This window comes from Channa argus, chromosome 8 (assembly GCF_033026475.1).
Source record: "Channa argus isolate prfri chromosome 8, Channa argus male v1.0, whole genome shotgun sequence".
Taxonomy (NCBI): Eukaryota; Metazoa; Chordata; class Actinopteri; order Anabantiformes; family Channidae; genus Channa; species Channa argus.
In genome coordinates this window covers 19,633,734-19,649,997 of record NC_090204.1, presented here as the reverse complement: position 1 = coordinate 19,649,997, position 16,264 = coordinate 19,633,734, and the positions used below count along the sequence as shown (strand labels likewise).

The 16,264-nt window shown below is 41.9% G+C and overlaps 1 protein-coding gene across 3 annotated transcripts in view; it reads left to right on the top strand.

Annotated features, from left to right (window-relative positions):
* ddah1 (dimethylarginine dimethylaminohydrolase 1) overlaps positions 1 to 16,264 on the top strand; it is a 57,200-nt gene that overhangs the window by 16,774 nt on the left and 24,162 nt on the right. Inside the window, exon 2 of one of the 3 annotated variants that reach the window (XM_067513092.1) lies at positions 5,093 to 5,177. The exons of the other annotated variants lie outside the window; for them this stretch is intronic. The gene's annotated coding sequence lies outside the window, so the exon portion shown is untranslated. The remainder of the gene's footprint in view (positions 1 to 5,092; positions 5,178 to 16,264) is intronic. 3 annotated transcript variants of the gene reach the window in all.

The following is a 16,264-nucleotide window of genomic DNA, read 5'->3' as shown; positions in this document are numbered from 1 at the left end:
TGTTGGTTATTAGATCGATTTGTCAATCGAGACTGATTGCTACACTCCCACTCAGGGATTTGTTAATGACTTGAAAAGACTTCAGATAGCCTGCAGCCGAGCAAACTCTGAAAGGAGTTAATTAGGCTTGTTGTGGTCTTTCTAGCCTGATGGCCATCAGAGCCCTTATCAGAGGGTTCCCAATTCTCTGCATAGGTCCAGTGATGCTGAATGATGGCCAAGTAGCTCCAGTAATGTTTTGGAGATGGTACAGTGTCTTCCAGATGCCAGGGTCATTACAGCAGAGCTATTAGGAAGAATCTGCCATCCTTTCCTCTGTCTTAATGGGTCCATATCCCTTTTAGCACACTCTGCTCTAAAGGTTGAAGCACATGGGAACTATTGAGTCGAATAAATTTCAAATTACGCTGTTGTCACTTTGTGGAAACAGTCTGACTCCCCAAGCAAAGGTTGCTTGACAGCTCCAACATAATAGCATAATATTGGAAAGACGCATAGCAATAATTGCTCATTAACTGAAATGTCAGACACTGTTAAAGAGAGACACATTTTCTGGCTCATGGCATCAGTTGCAGTCAGCCCTAAGTATGAAAGTTTGGTTCTGCTACAAAATCAATTTATGTAAGATGGAACATTGAGAAATCTGCTTGTCTCAAGTTATCCATCACATTATTTAGTGGAACGTGTCTCGAGGGAAAACAACATGTGATGGAAGGAGTGTGCAGGTTATGTTTTAGGTCTTGTTTGCCAGAGATAATGTGGACAGACCACAGCAAGAGGTTCACTCAGCAGTAGCAGCTGCAAAAATAGAACAGTAACTCAATAGTGTGGGACTAAATGTAATCCAACCCTCAGTCTTGCTGCATCTCTTAGCTGAGGAGCCCGCATTGCATTCAGGGAACTGCTACAAAATTACATTCAAATTCATAAGTACAATCCCTGTGTAGATGAGAAATTTACAAAGTGATATGGAGAGAGAGGTGTGAGGAGAAAGGGACGAGCGCGATCTGTTTTTCTGAAGGCAACTCATGTGACTGTGATAGTAGTTTGGTAGTCTGGTGATTTGGCTCCTGTTCCAAGGCTGTCAGCAGCTGGAGCTTCGGCAGTGGCTGTGACACACACAACATTGAGACAGTAAAGGTGCTTAAAATACCACCGTGCCCGATTGCTTGCATAAAACATAATCATCATCTCATAGAAACAATGAAGTTGATTTTTAACAGACTTAACAAGTTTGAGATTCAGTATACGTCGGTGTCCATCATCATCAAAGGTCCATAAATCAACAAAGAGCCTGGGAACCATTTATGATGTCAATTTGATTATAGTTGTCTGTACATCCATACAGTAGATACATCTGCTAATATCTACTTTTTATGGTGCCAAAAAAAAGCTCAACTGTAAATCACGAGCCACTAATTGTCTCACTTCCTGTTTACTTGCCCCAAGGCCTAAATTATGGGAACTGCAGTACAAAAATTAAACATACTTAATTAAACAAACATAAACATAAATAGAAGTAAGCACAATAATAATAATAGAATTCCCCAAAATCACTTTTTTAATTTTACTAAGGTTCTGAACCCATCAACTTGGTTCTTCCCAAATCCCTAATAATCTCCTCTCTATCCATGTACACACATTGTTCCTGTGTAGACGAAACAAAAAACACACAGTTTTAAATTCAGGGTGGTGGGGTGGATGCAGTTTGTTCTTATTTGGTCTGGGTGGGGTGGGGGGAGGCTGCCCAGGTGTCAGACTTTACAAATCTCTGCTGTAGACTACACACACATAAGCAGTCTGGAAGTAGGAGTTCATGGCTCCTCACGCCACACAAGGCAGTCGACGGATAAATACACAAAGGCATTCGCAGCCAGACGGATACAAACACCCAATTAGATAAGAAAACAGACTGAATAACGAAGGTCCAAAGACGGCATACACCCTTAAAACTGTGTCCCACACAAACCAGTGCACACAAACATGTTTTTCAGGCGCACACGGGTCAGCGTGTCCCAACTTACAGCAGTGATTTCCTGTTGGCCAGCCATAACAGACTGCTGTGCTGTTCCTCCTCTGCACTGACTGCCCTGGGATGCTATCGATTGACCTTTTTTTTTTTTTTTTTTAAACCAGCCATGTCAGGTCAGATGTTGTCACTGCTGCTTTTTGTGTGTGTGTGTGTGTGTGTGTGCGCGCGCGTGCGCGCTTCATCACACTACACTGTAAACATGGATAACAATTTACCTGATCACTGGCTTCCTACATGTTCCCATCATGTATTTTAACGGACCTGCCCAGAGGCGCCAGGGTCACTGGTCCTCGATCTTAATTCACCGGCCTCATTATTGTGTGTGTGTGTGTGTGTGTGTGTGTGTGTGTGTTTGTGTGTGTAACCACAGCGACACATTGTATAATCTAATGGAAATGCTGATGTACTGTAGTTGTGAGTAAGGGCAGAAATCTACTGAGACTTTTTTTTTTTCAGCAGTGATATTGTTGTACACAACCCACTTGTTCAATGTAGTCATACTGTCAGAGTTTAACACAGTATCCCACACCTTTGGTTTGATAGTATCATGCTGTATGCCAGTTTCCATGTGCCTCTCTGGCCCGACATGGCCCAGCTGACACTTAACTGGATCGGAGTACTTTTTTTTTCATGAACTTCACCAAATATGTGCACAATTTAATTTAATTTTAGTTATTTTTTTGGCCAAGGTACACTGCTGGGTATGCACACCTGTGAAATGTATCTAGTTTTTAGTCTCCATGTTTGAAAAATCTCTGCCTGTGACTCTATAGCAGGTTAAATTTGTTAGATTGTGCCTTTTTAAAAAGGGAATTGGTAAGTTCAACCTGAACTTGGCCTCTTCTGTCTCCTCAACCCTTCATTAACCCTGAAATATAAAGCCATCATATAATGAAAAATCAGACCGCAGTAACCTCAGACATGCTTCATGTGAGTTACAGTAGCAGTGGTTTCAAAGTATAAAGTACTGTAAAAACACTTTAGATTTACTTAAGGGCTCATAACTACCAGCTGACTTTGATCTTCCATTTGGCTGGTTACTGTTTTATTTAACTTTTTTAATGAAGATATTTCTGTACCGTGAATGCGATTGACTCTGTTCTCCAAGGAAGCACAGGCCGCGCTGTGTTTACAACCTGCTTGCTTAAGCGTGATCGGTGCGTTTGATTAAAGCACCGTGATGGTCTGTGTTTAACAGAGCGCATGGTCCTGAAGTGGGGGATGGATTGTTAGGGGGGGGGGAAAAAACAGGTCCCTTAAAAGTGTAGAGGAGACAAAGAACAGGAGCACAGTTTCAGTGCTCGAAGGCTTTCGGAACTTGAGAGGTGGCACTGTGTGGAAAGTGCTCATCCCTACGCAGAGGAAGCACTGTAAATGTCCAATATGGTCTGATAGCTTATGAAGCATTCAAGTTGGTAAAATAAGGAGATTTAGACTGATGGTTGTTAACGATGTTGGGTAATGATACAAATTAATGTCTGGGTGTATGACACCCTCAGGGTAAATCGCAGCGAATTCTAAGCATCAATCTGACACCTACCTTCTCCTTACAAGGCTTCCAGAGTACAAATCAAAGCTTGAGTCTGTGGACATGCTTAGTTTATTCCAACTTTATTTTTATGGCATTGATAACAGTCTATTATTTCCAATCCGCTAAATTTCAGCATTGTATTTTATATTTACTTTTGCATTACAGTGAAACGCTTGTTCGGCTTGAACATAGACATCTATGCTCGCGGGGCTGCTTGTTTTCAACATAGATGGACTTTCCTCCATCGCAGCTCCGTTCTTCTTACCTCAGGCCTCTGAGGAGTTTGTCACGTGCCAGGTTTTCTTTCATCACAACATGATTAAAACCCCTAATGTGACTTTGCCTCGTCATTCTGTATTCACTTTGCAAATCCTGTCTGAATAGTGTGGAGAGTAAAATGTTGATGCGTTGATGTTTTAGCTGAATAGACTTGTGCCGCTAAAGGCATTGCTTTCATGAATACTAAATGAGAGCCAGCTTGCTCTGACATTTTCTGTAATTGAGGTTGTAGCACCCGGGGATTATAAATGATCCTCTTATTTACTGAAATGTTAATAGATGTGACCCTCTGTGACTGCTGAGACTTAAAGTGAGGGGAAAAAAGACCCCTTGATGGTATCCTTTCATAGCAGCAGTTTCTCTTCATAAGTTGATGTATCAGTGGTCTTGGCTGAGTGATCGAAGTGGGACATTAGTGAGCCAATACCAGCGTGTTTGTTGTTAGGTCATATATTAGTTATTAGTATGTAAATATATCAGGTGGGACTTCATGATGTCTCTCATACAAAAGGTCCCTTAAAATCATTATCTGAGCTGTGAACTTTAGTCAGGCATTACCTCATCCTCCTGAGAAACACACACACACACACACACACACACACACACACACACACACACACACACACACACACACACACACACACACACACACACACACACAGCCATTTTCTCTCTCACACACATAAGTTATCCTTTAAACACACACTAGCGCATTTATTACATGCTTCTTTCTTTTTTACATTTTGCATTTACTTTAAATAGGGCTTCTCCTATCAGTCCACCTCATAAGGTAACATTCGTCTTTTTCCTCTGACCTCCTTAATAACAATGATGTCCACATCCTTTTCACCCTCTCTTCTCCTCTAAGTCCCTCCTCCCCTCAAGTCACACCATGTTTCTCTGGCTTTCTGTCTGTCAGTGAGGAAGATGACATCAGCCTTTAATATCTGCTGGGAGACGCGTCCTCTGCAAAGAGTGCATGCCAGATATCCTCCATCCTCCTAGGCTCCTCTTCTGCTTCTTACCCATAGGCAGTCTGAGCAAACTCACTGAGAGCTCACACAGCAAAATTATCATTATTAATGCTTAATAAAAACTAATTGCATTAGTCAGTGGCCATAGGTTTCAGTTGAACTAGTATGAACTTTAAACACAACAGCGCATGCAGCTACCGTGAGGTGTCAGCACTGTGGCTCTCTTTAGGAAAACCGCTCAACATTATTGCTTTTTTCTTTCTCACTCTCTGATAGACATAAACACAGCCGCGCAGAGCAGAGGCGTGACAGACTAAAACCCACAGATCAGACAGAAAGGGGGTCCAGTCAAGGAAAGAAGGTCAGAGAGCTCTCTCTCTCTCGCCATTGCTACCCCTCCTCTTAATTTCTGTCTGTTCCTCTTTCCTCCTCTCTGGCGCTAATGTAGCCTCAATCACAGCACCTGCTTTCCCCATCACCTCTTTGTAGCCATCCCACTCAGTTGCAGAGTGAGTGCTGTGCTGTTCTACGGCCTGCTGACTTCAAACATGAGCTACTTCAGGAATGATAATGACAGAAACATGCCTGGAAAAATAGAATTGCCCTCCAAAAATACACTCCTTGTGTTGCTGTGTGTGTGTGTGTGTGTGTGTGTGTGTGTGTGTGTGTGTGTGTGTGTGATTGGCGTGAGCCAGGTCTCAGAGCACAGTGTGATTGATGGTTGTTCTCTCCTACCTGTTTACCAGTATTTGGATGTGATTGGCTGGGTGGGAGGCAGTAATAAAAGGCTGGGCAGAAACGGGGATTGTTCTGTCCCAAGATGCACACCTGCCCTACACCAGACCTGAGGAGTTAAGCACACATGCACAGACTGGGATCCTGTGAGACATTCCGGCTGTGCTCCGTTTCACATTCCACTCCTCTGACAGCATGTCTGCTCCTATATGATTATATTCATGGTTTACAAAAAAATAAATAACACCTTCAGTTAGAAAGACTTTGTGTTTGATGTGTTCGTCATTTAGAGGGATTAAAGAATCCTAAAGATGGTGAATGGTCCTTTTCACAATCCTTCAGGCAGCTCAGTCTCTGACTCAATCAGTGCATCTTTATAGAAGATTTTCTTTTCATGTGTTCTGTGAAGACATTTTTGTAGTGTTTCATTAGCTCATACAGAGAAATAATTTGCGGAACGATGGGAAAATTGGAGAAAGAACAGTAACATAATCTTCATTTTAAATGCACAATTTCACATTATAGATTCTAGCTCAGTTACTTTTTGACTTTTAGAGCACTGTCTTAATTGCACTAAAAGATTACATTACACAATAAAACAGTGAGCATATCTCCCTACTGTGCCACTTGGAGCGTAATTGCCTTAATATTTTTTGAAAAGGTTTGTTAAACGCTAAGTGCAAGGAAAGAAAAACACATTTCACCCACTTGAATTTTGAGCAGCTTCTGATTGTAATTGCCAAGCAGAATAAATTATTGTGTGCAGTCAAAGAGCTTGTTGTATTTGTGTTTCTGTGTTTGGGGTTTTTTTGTTGGTAATTAAGTGTATGCAGCATCTGTATGTCTTAAGCCTCTCAAAATTCCCAACATGTACCTTGAAAGCAGGTAAGCTTTTTTTTTTTTTCCATATTTGTGCCATAGGTTGCAGCACTAACTCTTAGGTTAGGTAGCAGTGTTGTCAAGCAGTTCTTTGCCTCTGATTGGCACCAGAAAATGTAAAAGTTTTATTGTGTAACTTTCTGAAGATGCGTCAGACGGGTTCTGTGCTTGAAACATAAGCGAGATCACCTACAGCTTCATCATGCCAGCATGTCAGTAGCATTACAGTTAAAGCTGCCAAACAGACGGCAGGTCATGCGTGCGACTCACAGGAATGTCTTTGACATGGCAGCATGGCATGAGGATCTCTTCAGGAATATCACAGCGCTCTCGGCCGTCACTAGTCAGGATGACTGGTTGACACATGGATGAACAAATTCATAGTCTAAGGTCCTGGTGCCAGTTTGGATCGTGACTCAGTGTTGTACGTATGGCCTCGCCTCACAGACTCATGAATTAAGAATGAAGAGAAGGGCACCTGTTGCTTTCTGAATCACTTGGGCAAGTGGTTCCTGACCTTTTTTGGCTTGTTTTCAGCTGATTTGGTGCACCAATGCACCTCAGGGTTATTAGTCACAAGTCAATCAGGGAGAGTGAACTTTGACTGGAGGGGAAGTTTAAACTGACCATTTATGGAGTTCAGCATAGTGAGCAAAGAGTCCACGTGTGTGAAGAATGACTTCTTTTATAAGCTATTTAGGATGGCTGCAATGTACTGCAATAAAACATTAGGAATGTGAAATATGTGTCCTTTCCATTCAAGCAAAAGATGTCATTCTGTATTTGCAACACAATGCCATATTTAATCACTTACTTAGTCATCCTCTGTACTTTCGTCCTTTTGGAAATGTTTTGCCCTTTTACTTTGTTTATTGAAGTTCATATGATATGGAAGTGGAATCGCACTAATGAAACCACTACGTTCTTCCACCTCAATTGTGATTCTCATTCAAGGACAATGACTAATGGAACACATGAAACTAAGCACCTTGAATTGATTGTTCGGAGACAGAATGGCATTTTGCATGCACCCCCTTCCATTGTCTCAGACATTCTTATTGTTTATTTCCTGCTCATGGCAGGAGGAATTTACCGTTGTTAGAGCAACTACAACCACAATCCCGAAGGCTTACAATAGAACAACTAGGTGCTGAGCCAAACCTTCTTAAGAAGGAAGAGATTAATGGGAAGCCAAATTCCTCGTCATTCTTGCCATAGTTTGTCAGAGGAATGCGCATTTTCCTTTGGCTAATTCACAGTTCCTCTCTCCTACCATCTGCGTAATCCTCTCAGACTGGGTCGATGACATCATCGGGTGATAACAACATGAGAGCCTTCGGCTTCTTGGGGAAAACTCTTAAATAGAGAGGGGCCAGAAATCATAACAAAATTAAAGGGATTTAGGAAGGTTTTAGAATGATGTACGAATGGATTGTTTCTGTCTGTACATTTTCCTCTGTGCTGCATTAGAACATTTGATCCTGGTTTCCAGCGAAAGGATAGAACTGGTCATGCTCAACCCATTAACTCAAACGAGGCTCAGTGATACCAGACCCTGATCCACTGAAGCTGAACCTCCTTCATTTGCTGTCACCAGTAAACCCAGTTTACTTCATGTCCTTTGGTTTCTCTCTTTCATTTTCTAATTTGCTGTATCAGGAAACCTTTCAGTAGACTTCTCCAGCCATCCAGCGGCAGGTTTTGGTGTTGGGATGTTGAAGGAATACATGGAACTAAACCCGCCGATGGGTCTAAACTCATCGAGCAGAGCCTTGTTTATTCCAGGTTCAGCCCCCTGAACCGAGTCTTTAATTAAGGCGTAGTGATAAATTTGTCCTTTTGTAAAAGACATTACATTCACTCACTGTCCAGGGGCAGTGTCCCTGGGATTGCGATCCAGAGTTTTGACATCTTTTCAGGTTTACATTTGCCTCGTGGAAATCATGTAGTAATGATTAGAATTTGTGGATATAACTTATCGTAAGTTGTGTAACTTATTTTTTTTTTTTTAATTGTGAACGTGGAATTGTGTCTTCCTTTTTCCATCAATGTGTCATCAGATGTTCCCCTTCCAGCTGTCCTTTATGATGAAGGCATCCATCCCAAAGAAGACTGCGTGTTATAGATCAGTACATTTGTCACTCCGCTGACCTTGCTTCGCCATATTGTTGCTCTTTTCTGCCTCGGATTTCCGGTTCAGCTGTTGCTCTCATTTCTGCCGCACCTCTGTTTGTCACTCGAGATATTGAAATGAATGACTGAGGTTTGCATTGCTTCATGCTAGCATTGCTGATGTGAGAGCACAGAACGTGTTAAGTGCTTTACACCATTCATGGAGATGCTTTAGTTCAGTGACTATATGTGCTGAGCAGGCGGCTTAACATAGCTGGGATCCTAAATGATTGGCCTTTGTTTAGCACTCACGAAGGTACTTATCATCATGGACAGCCCTGAACCTTGACTCTGAAATGAGGCATTATTCCCAACATGGGGATGAACTCAGCACACTTGTATTTGCGCATCAGCAGCTGTCGACTAGACCGTTTAAGACTGCTGTCTCACTGCATGTGCATGCTTGTCTGATTGTATGCATGCATGGCTAAGGTGCTGTCTGTGTGAAGTGTTGCATGTGTCCTCTTTATCTCAGGTTTGAACGGTTTGGCCTTTAACCCTTGATAGCACAGTCAAACCAGAATTCCCGTTCTTTCCTGTGTGAAACACAATGCGACACATTCATTTCCAGTTTCCAAACGACCCACCTCTTTGGCTTTGCTCCAGACTTAATTTTGATTGAACTGTGACCTGGGATGTCACGAGGTTCTCTCATGGTGAACTGGTTTCGAGACGGGAGGGCGAGATTGACGTCTCAACGAGGAAACCGTATTGATTTCCATTGTTGTTGTTTTTCTTGCAAACTAAGACGACCAGCAGAGGACATGCTGTGTGACTTAAGTGACACAAGTGTGGACTGCTGTAGTTACTCATGCTATCTTTAGTTTCTGTAGGTCATTGACAACTTCCCGTCCCCTTCTTGTTTGCCTTCTCCACGCCTGACAGAATTTGGTCTGACTGCACCACACTCTACACGCTTGCAATCGCCTTCGTTTTCCAGCATCACAGATATGAAATGCAAAACATTTATACTCTAAAAATAGAAAGGTGTTTTGTCAAGTCAACATACACAAGTTACTCAAGACCATAGTAATGTGTGTTCATCTCAGTCATATTATTGACAGCTTGTAAATACAGATTTTCCTAGTGTCACTGTATCTGTCTTTACACTATTAGAAATACAGCAAAATGATTTGATGAATAATGACATTAACAAACACAGCAGTAGCAAGAATATTTCATCATTTTGAAAGACAAGAGTGGCTTTTGGTTCTGAATCCGCAGTCTTGCAGCTCTATTTGCAGAAAATGTCAACTGAGTAAATGCTTCCAAGAAGCTGTTTTGACCATTAATCAGCAGGACAAGCACTTGAAAAAAAATCCTGCCTGTGAAAAGACCAAAGTGTGGGTGGATGACAACAACGATCATAGAGTTACAATACATGGGATGTCTGCTGTGCTCCAGTGGCAGTGGAGCAGACTGCAGTGTATATTAACGGTAATGTTGCAGAATCTTCGAGCTCTGCAGAGGAAGGGAGGCTTTGGAAGGGTGTTTCCTAGAATTTCAACAATGTTCCAGTTCAGACCCACCACCAGGAGGTTTTCTGTGTTTGTGTGCATACGTGTGTGTTGCTGGCACGGGCTGGTGGAATGGAACGATGTTAGATCAAGTGGTAACTGTGGAATTTTCTCCTCATCTGCGTTGAGCTTTTCAAAACCGCAGCCGATGCTGCCAGGGACACCATCGCTAGATGATAACAAAGGCTCACCAGCTGTGCGAAAAAACTCGCTCCAAATTTTTACCCAAGTCATCCACCACACCTACACACAGATGGGCACGTAAACACACAACTTAAGGCCCAAAGTATTCAACCCCCTTATAAGGTAGTATCGCAGGTCGGGTTAGAGTGAATCTGTTTTGCAGCGTCCAGGGTGAACTTTGGTATTTGCGGCTGGGAAAAACATCAAGTATGCAGAAAGGACATCCTTCAGTGTTTGTTTTCTCTGCTTCCCTGTGTGCATCCTGTGGTTCTGACTGACTGACTGCTGGCATTACGTAAAGCCAGACTCCATGCTTATATATTTCTTTCCACCTCAGTTTTGGTAAATGATTCAGCAGAGCCTGACTAAATGAATGTTTTCAGAGCCTGGTTATGAATATAAACAGCTTTCCATTTCTTTTTTTTTTCTTTTTTTTTTTGCCTTGATGTGCTGATCATTCCAAATTTGTGGTTTGTCATGCTGCACATTTGATGCGACGTGACATTTTATGCGTATGTGCCATTTATTAGACGTTAGCAGATTTCTGGAATTATTTAATATTTATAAACTTTGATGCACTTACTCTAAAAATGTGTGTGTGTGTTAGTGCACACCTGAGCTCCCAGCTATGTAGTTAATCATGTCCACCTAAGGTCATTCAATAAACCCTGGTGGAAATGACGGCTCACACCACAGCTATCCCACAATGCTCCCTTCTCCTCTTTTTTTTTTTTATCATCAGCTAGTAATTATGTGCTTCAGTGAGAGGCATGCAAGTCCCTCACACACACACTTAGTAAAATGCACACATACACAATGATACACACTCAGCTTGATTAGCAAACCTAATGGATCGCCTTGCTCTGTATGCCACGGAAATTCTATAAAGCAGAGGGCCATATAATTGCTTTCTGCCTGCAAAATTGTGACAAACATTACCACACAACTGCTGCCACTTCCTGCTCTTTATTCTCCATCTCCTCTTTCTCTGCATCCACATTTAACCTACACCTCCCACCTTATCATGCTCCTTCCTCTCCTCCATTCATGTTTTTCTTAAACAAAAATGCTATGCTGATATCACTTGTGCTGATTGTCCTTATTTGTTTATGTATCATTGATGTGAGCTCCATTTTATATTAGATTTTAATGCAAACTTGAAATTTATAACCCATACTTTGCTCAGTAAGGGAAATCATTTGTCATACTGGCTTTCTGGGATCAGAAGAGATGAATATGTTGCAGTAGTTCCAGTTGTTTGGTTGGCAGTGGTGCAGAAAATCCACAATAATAAAATGATGTACAGTAGCATTGGGCATACTGGGAGATGAGATGAGGGCAGAGGGCCATCCATATTTTTTATATATATAATGATATTCTAATAAGGAGGTTTCAGGCTGCAGGGTGACGCTGGTTTGATGGTTAAGCAGGAGGAGAGATAAGATTAAAGGAACAGGTGCACTGCAGTATTCTAAATACAATAAGCAAGGATTAGTTTGATTTTTGCCACTTAAACATCACTCATGGATGCAATTGGTCCTGTTTATTCAACGTAGCACCAAAAACTATACCTCTTCTCAGAATGTGTGCATGCCTGTATGTACAGTATGAACAACTGAGCAGCATTTAACATTCACATGTTAATGCCTATGTTTGGCATTTGCACCTGTACAATTATCTGGACATTGAAGTGAAAACATGCTTGCATAAGAAAAAACGTCTAGTTTTCAGTCGAAATTGCAGCCACAGTCAAGTTTGCACACAGTCATGAATTCTTTGTTAGCTTAAGGTTTCGTGTTGAAGCAAAGGCTCGGCCGGGGGCTATTTTCCTACCAGCGTCGCTCACCCAATGAGGTCACACCATCCAGAATCTTGAGAATGTCAAGAATGGCGAGGTTTAAGAGCTTCTGAACAGTACCGTGTTTTATCAGATGGAAGGGGGCTGATTGAGAGGGGCGAGGTGGAAATGCGATCCACTTCTATAACGGTGAAATGAAGAAGGGATGAGGGAGCAACGGGCTACTTCACCTTATAGCTTCTTCTTCTCATCTCAAGAATATTAAATTATCTCAACACTTCTGGCCTTGCACTCACTAATTGTCAGACACCAAGAAAGTGTGGATAATTTATAAACGGTGAAATCGCCATAGTTTTTTCTGTAAATTGCCTTAATTAACTTTTGTTCCTTAAATCAAATGCGTTCATCCCCAAATTTGCCAGGTCCACAGATTAGGCTTCACATTCCACAAGAGACGTGCAGAGCAAGGATTTATATCAAAGTGATATTTTTGCGCATTATTTCAGTCTGTTATTCAAGTCTAGATTGTAACACTGTAATATGAGGCTAAGGAATGTCTGTCCTTCCAAAGTAAAGTGTGCAATAAGCAGAATCTTACATCACCTAAACTTAGCAGGTACATACTGAACGTTTTTGTTATTTTTATAAAATCTTTTGACTTGAGGGATTTATTATCTATAACCTATTCTGTTCATTATGAGACCTGCTCAGTTATTTCCTGAAAGTCGAGATGTCCCACTGTCCAGACGAGCAGTGAGGGTGATGATGTCTACTTTATTTTTTATTACTTTTTTTATTTTTTTTTTGTCGGGGCTCAGGCAGGGATACTTGCTATTCCCTCAAGTGTCTGGAAAGTGTGTCGTTTCTATTACAGTCTGTCTCATTTGACCTGAGCAGTGGTGATGTTTTTGCACGGGGGCCCTGATGGTGAGAGGCGAGATCTGTGGACTTGTGAATCCAGGCCTCGGCGGTGCGAGGTAGAGGACAGAGCGGCTGTGGCCCTCCTAGATACACATGGGATACATGTGGAGCTTCAAAGGGATAACTGGACAGGCCTGGCTACTGGCAGCCTGCTATCACTGACAACAAAGCAGAAGTAGGCTGCCAGGTTCTGAATTCACAGTACGTAGCTAGATGAATGTGATGGCTGAGATGAATAGCAGGTTCATTGGTCAAGTAGATGGCAGGAGGCCTATACGGCATGTTGTAATAAAGTATGCTTCGGGTTATTTGTTGCAAAAAGAGGATTTTATCAGTTTAGTCATCCTGGACATCATTAGTAACTGTAGATGTAGAGTGACACAACCACATATAAACTTCAGTGACAGTCCTGCAAGATACTGAGAGTCAAGCTGCCAAAATGCCAAGTTTCCTAATGGCACATCAACGATAAATATTAAATATTTTTTAAATTAGATGTCTTTTTTTTTTTAAGTCTCAGGATAATTAATAGGAATCAGTGGTTCGACTCTGTCAAAGTGCCCTCGTGCAAGATGCTGAACCCTAAGATGGTTCATGCATGGGAGCCACTGTCTTCAATGTGTGTGTTGACTGTGAAGCAACATTCTATACATCATTTAGGTAACTCAAACTACATTTCAATCAGAAAGCTATTAAGTATGTGAACATGAGGTGCTTTTGACACGGCTCTAGGTTGAATGGGAGTAGAAAACTAGAATGACCAGACTAATTGTCACGTTAATGGTGATCACACCATCATGCGTAGCTGACATTTTGGTCATAAGCCAACCATCAGTTTTATAAACTGCAAAACTAAACACCAACAGGGACTTCATGCTTCACCCATTTCTCATTACTCACAACCAAAGAGCAGGAAATTAAGCTTGCAAATATTTACCATATACCTGCAGTGCAGCTACAGGAACACTTGTATGCAAACATTGAATCTATTTCTAAAAGTACTCATTTTTGGAGTCAGAACTCTATCATAGCTTTTCATAGATTTGTGTACTTCATTGCATTTCTTTAAACACATTCTCATGCAAAGTGAATCCCTGAAGAGTTGTTAATTCCTTCCTTTTTTTTTTTCCCGTTATACTTCAAGTGCAGATATGTGGATCCCGTGCTGCTGGTTAACGTTAGCTCCTGACCTCTTGTTTCAAGCTGAAAGGGGGGAAAAAATCTTTCTGGGAAAGCCCTTCATTAACATTTATGGGAAACCTTTTGGCCTATTTTATTTTTTTTCCCTTTTAAGATTAAAGCACATACTCTGTTTCCACATTTTTCCATCCCAGCCCCTCCCATACACCTAACTTCACATGGCTGTTTTGGGAAATCCCTCACAATGGGCAGTTGGTCTGTACTTTGCCTGGCAAACCTTACTTTTTCCCCTTTGGGAACACATCCATTGCATTCTTTGGAAAGCATGGGCGTAACTGTGTGGTATGATGGGGCTTTCCTTCTGCAGATCGCACTGTTTGGACACTGAATAGAGTACCAGACACTGCTATGGCTCAATGATAAAAAGAATGCAGATATAAAACGAGGTCAACTCATTTATTTGTTGTTGAAGAATATTTGAAGGAGCAGCTGCTGTCAAACTCCTCATATCTGGTGAATTCTCTGACTGACTCCCTCATCCTCCCTGTTTACTCTGAGCCTTCGCTGACCTCTTAAATGGAGGTTCCTCTCTCTGAGCAAGCGGGCTCCATACACTGAGAGGACTCCCTGCGTGGGAGGCAGGAGAGACGGGGGGGAAACCTTCGACAAGAACATCTAAATATGACTCACCCAAACTCGACGCCTCTTTTCTCAAGCTTTGCGCTCTCGCTTCTGCACCACGCTTACAGCACCAAAGAGATCTTACTCTGCTGGGGAAAAAGCCGGGATGTGTCATTTCCAGGCCACATGAATACGGACATGTAAAGAGTGGGTTTTGTTGTCCATCCTGTTCAAACCTCACAAAAGTTAAAAGCTTAAACATGTCGAAGCGCTTGGTGTTTTTATTTTGGCTTTCCATGGGCCTTAACTCGAGGAGCTAAAACACATACAATGGGGATTTCTAGTCAAATCATCTCAATTGAATCATCTTTGGTAAACGTGAGCCGAATGCAAAGTTTTCAATTCCGTAAGGATAATAAGCTTCGGTTAACCACAGCACTCGGAAAGCTTGACGGGTTATGACTTCTGGTGACAGCTGTCTGGCCTTGCATTTTCCATTCAACTTTTAGTTACTTTTGTCAGTTCTCGACCATATGCACTACCACAAAACTTCCCTGGCAGATATCTGCAGAAGCACATTACCAACTTACATCAGTTCACCCTGTTTCCGACATTCATTACAGTTCATTCATTCATCACAGTTGGTTCAACCATTCAATTTTTGGACAAAGGTTTCGAGAAAGTTCCGACAACCTGCGCTTTCTTGCCAGCTCAAGGGTCATACTGTAACACTTACTGTATATGTTTTGTTCACTTTTTTTTTTGGACATGTTTTCCTAAATATGTGCCTCAAAGCCTATAGGTTTTTTGGGGGGTGTTTTTTTGAGTTCGGTAATGTTGTGGGTCTCAAATCCAAAACTGCAAACTAAAAGATGCTAAAACCCTTTGTAGAGCTGACAGGAGCACGGAGATACATTTTTCTGGCAAGAAAAATGTACTAAAAGATCCAAAACCTGGTTTTGTCTATGGTAAGTACACCACACACCACAGCCACACACTGTAGCACGTGGACTGATTGACACAAACACATTTGCCCACCTTGAAGTCTGGAGTCTCGTTGCCCTTCAGTAGAGATGTGGGTGGTCCTCTGTCTGTCAGCCCAGGTAGGCCAAAGGTGATGACGAGTAGGGTTTCCCACTCAGGTTTCTTTCGAGGAAAGGGAGAGAAGAAAGGGCTTCTAGCTTCTTTTTTTTTCCTGTTTAAAAGAAATAATAAAAAAACGTGCAACGCTGACTGTCCTGTGCTTGCCAATGATTTGACCATTAGAGTTTTTGTTCTGGATGATGACTTAAGATGCTTACGTATTTGCGCGCCGTGCGCGCCGTGTCCTTTCCATTCGATGTCATGCAGCACACAAAATCCTGGTGGTTAAAGCAGTTCATTAGTGCTGCTTGTTGTTGGTATACAGCAGAGCAACCTGGAGGCCATGGAAGCTGTTTGTCTCAAGTACAAACAACCACTGCCGATGTCGAGCCAGCTTGC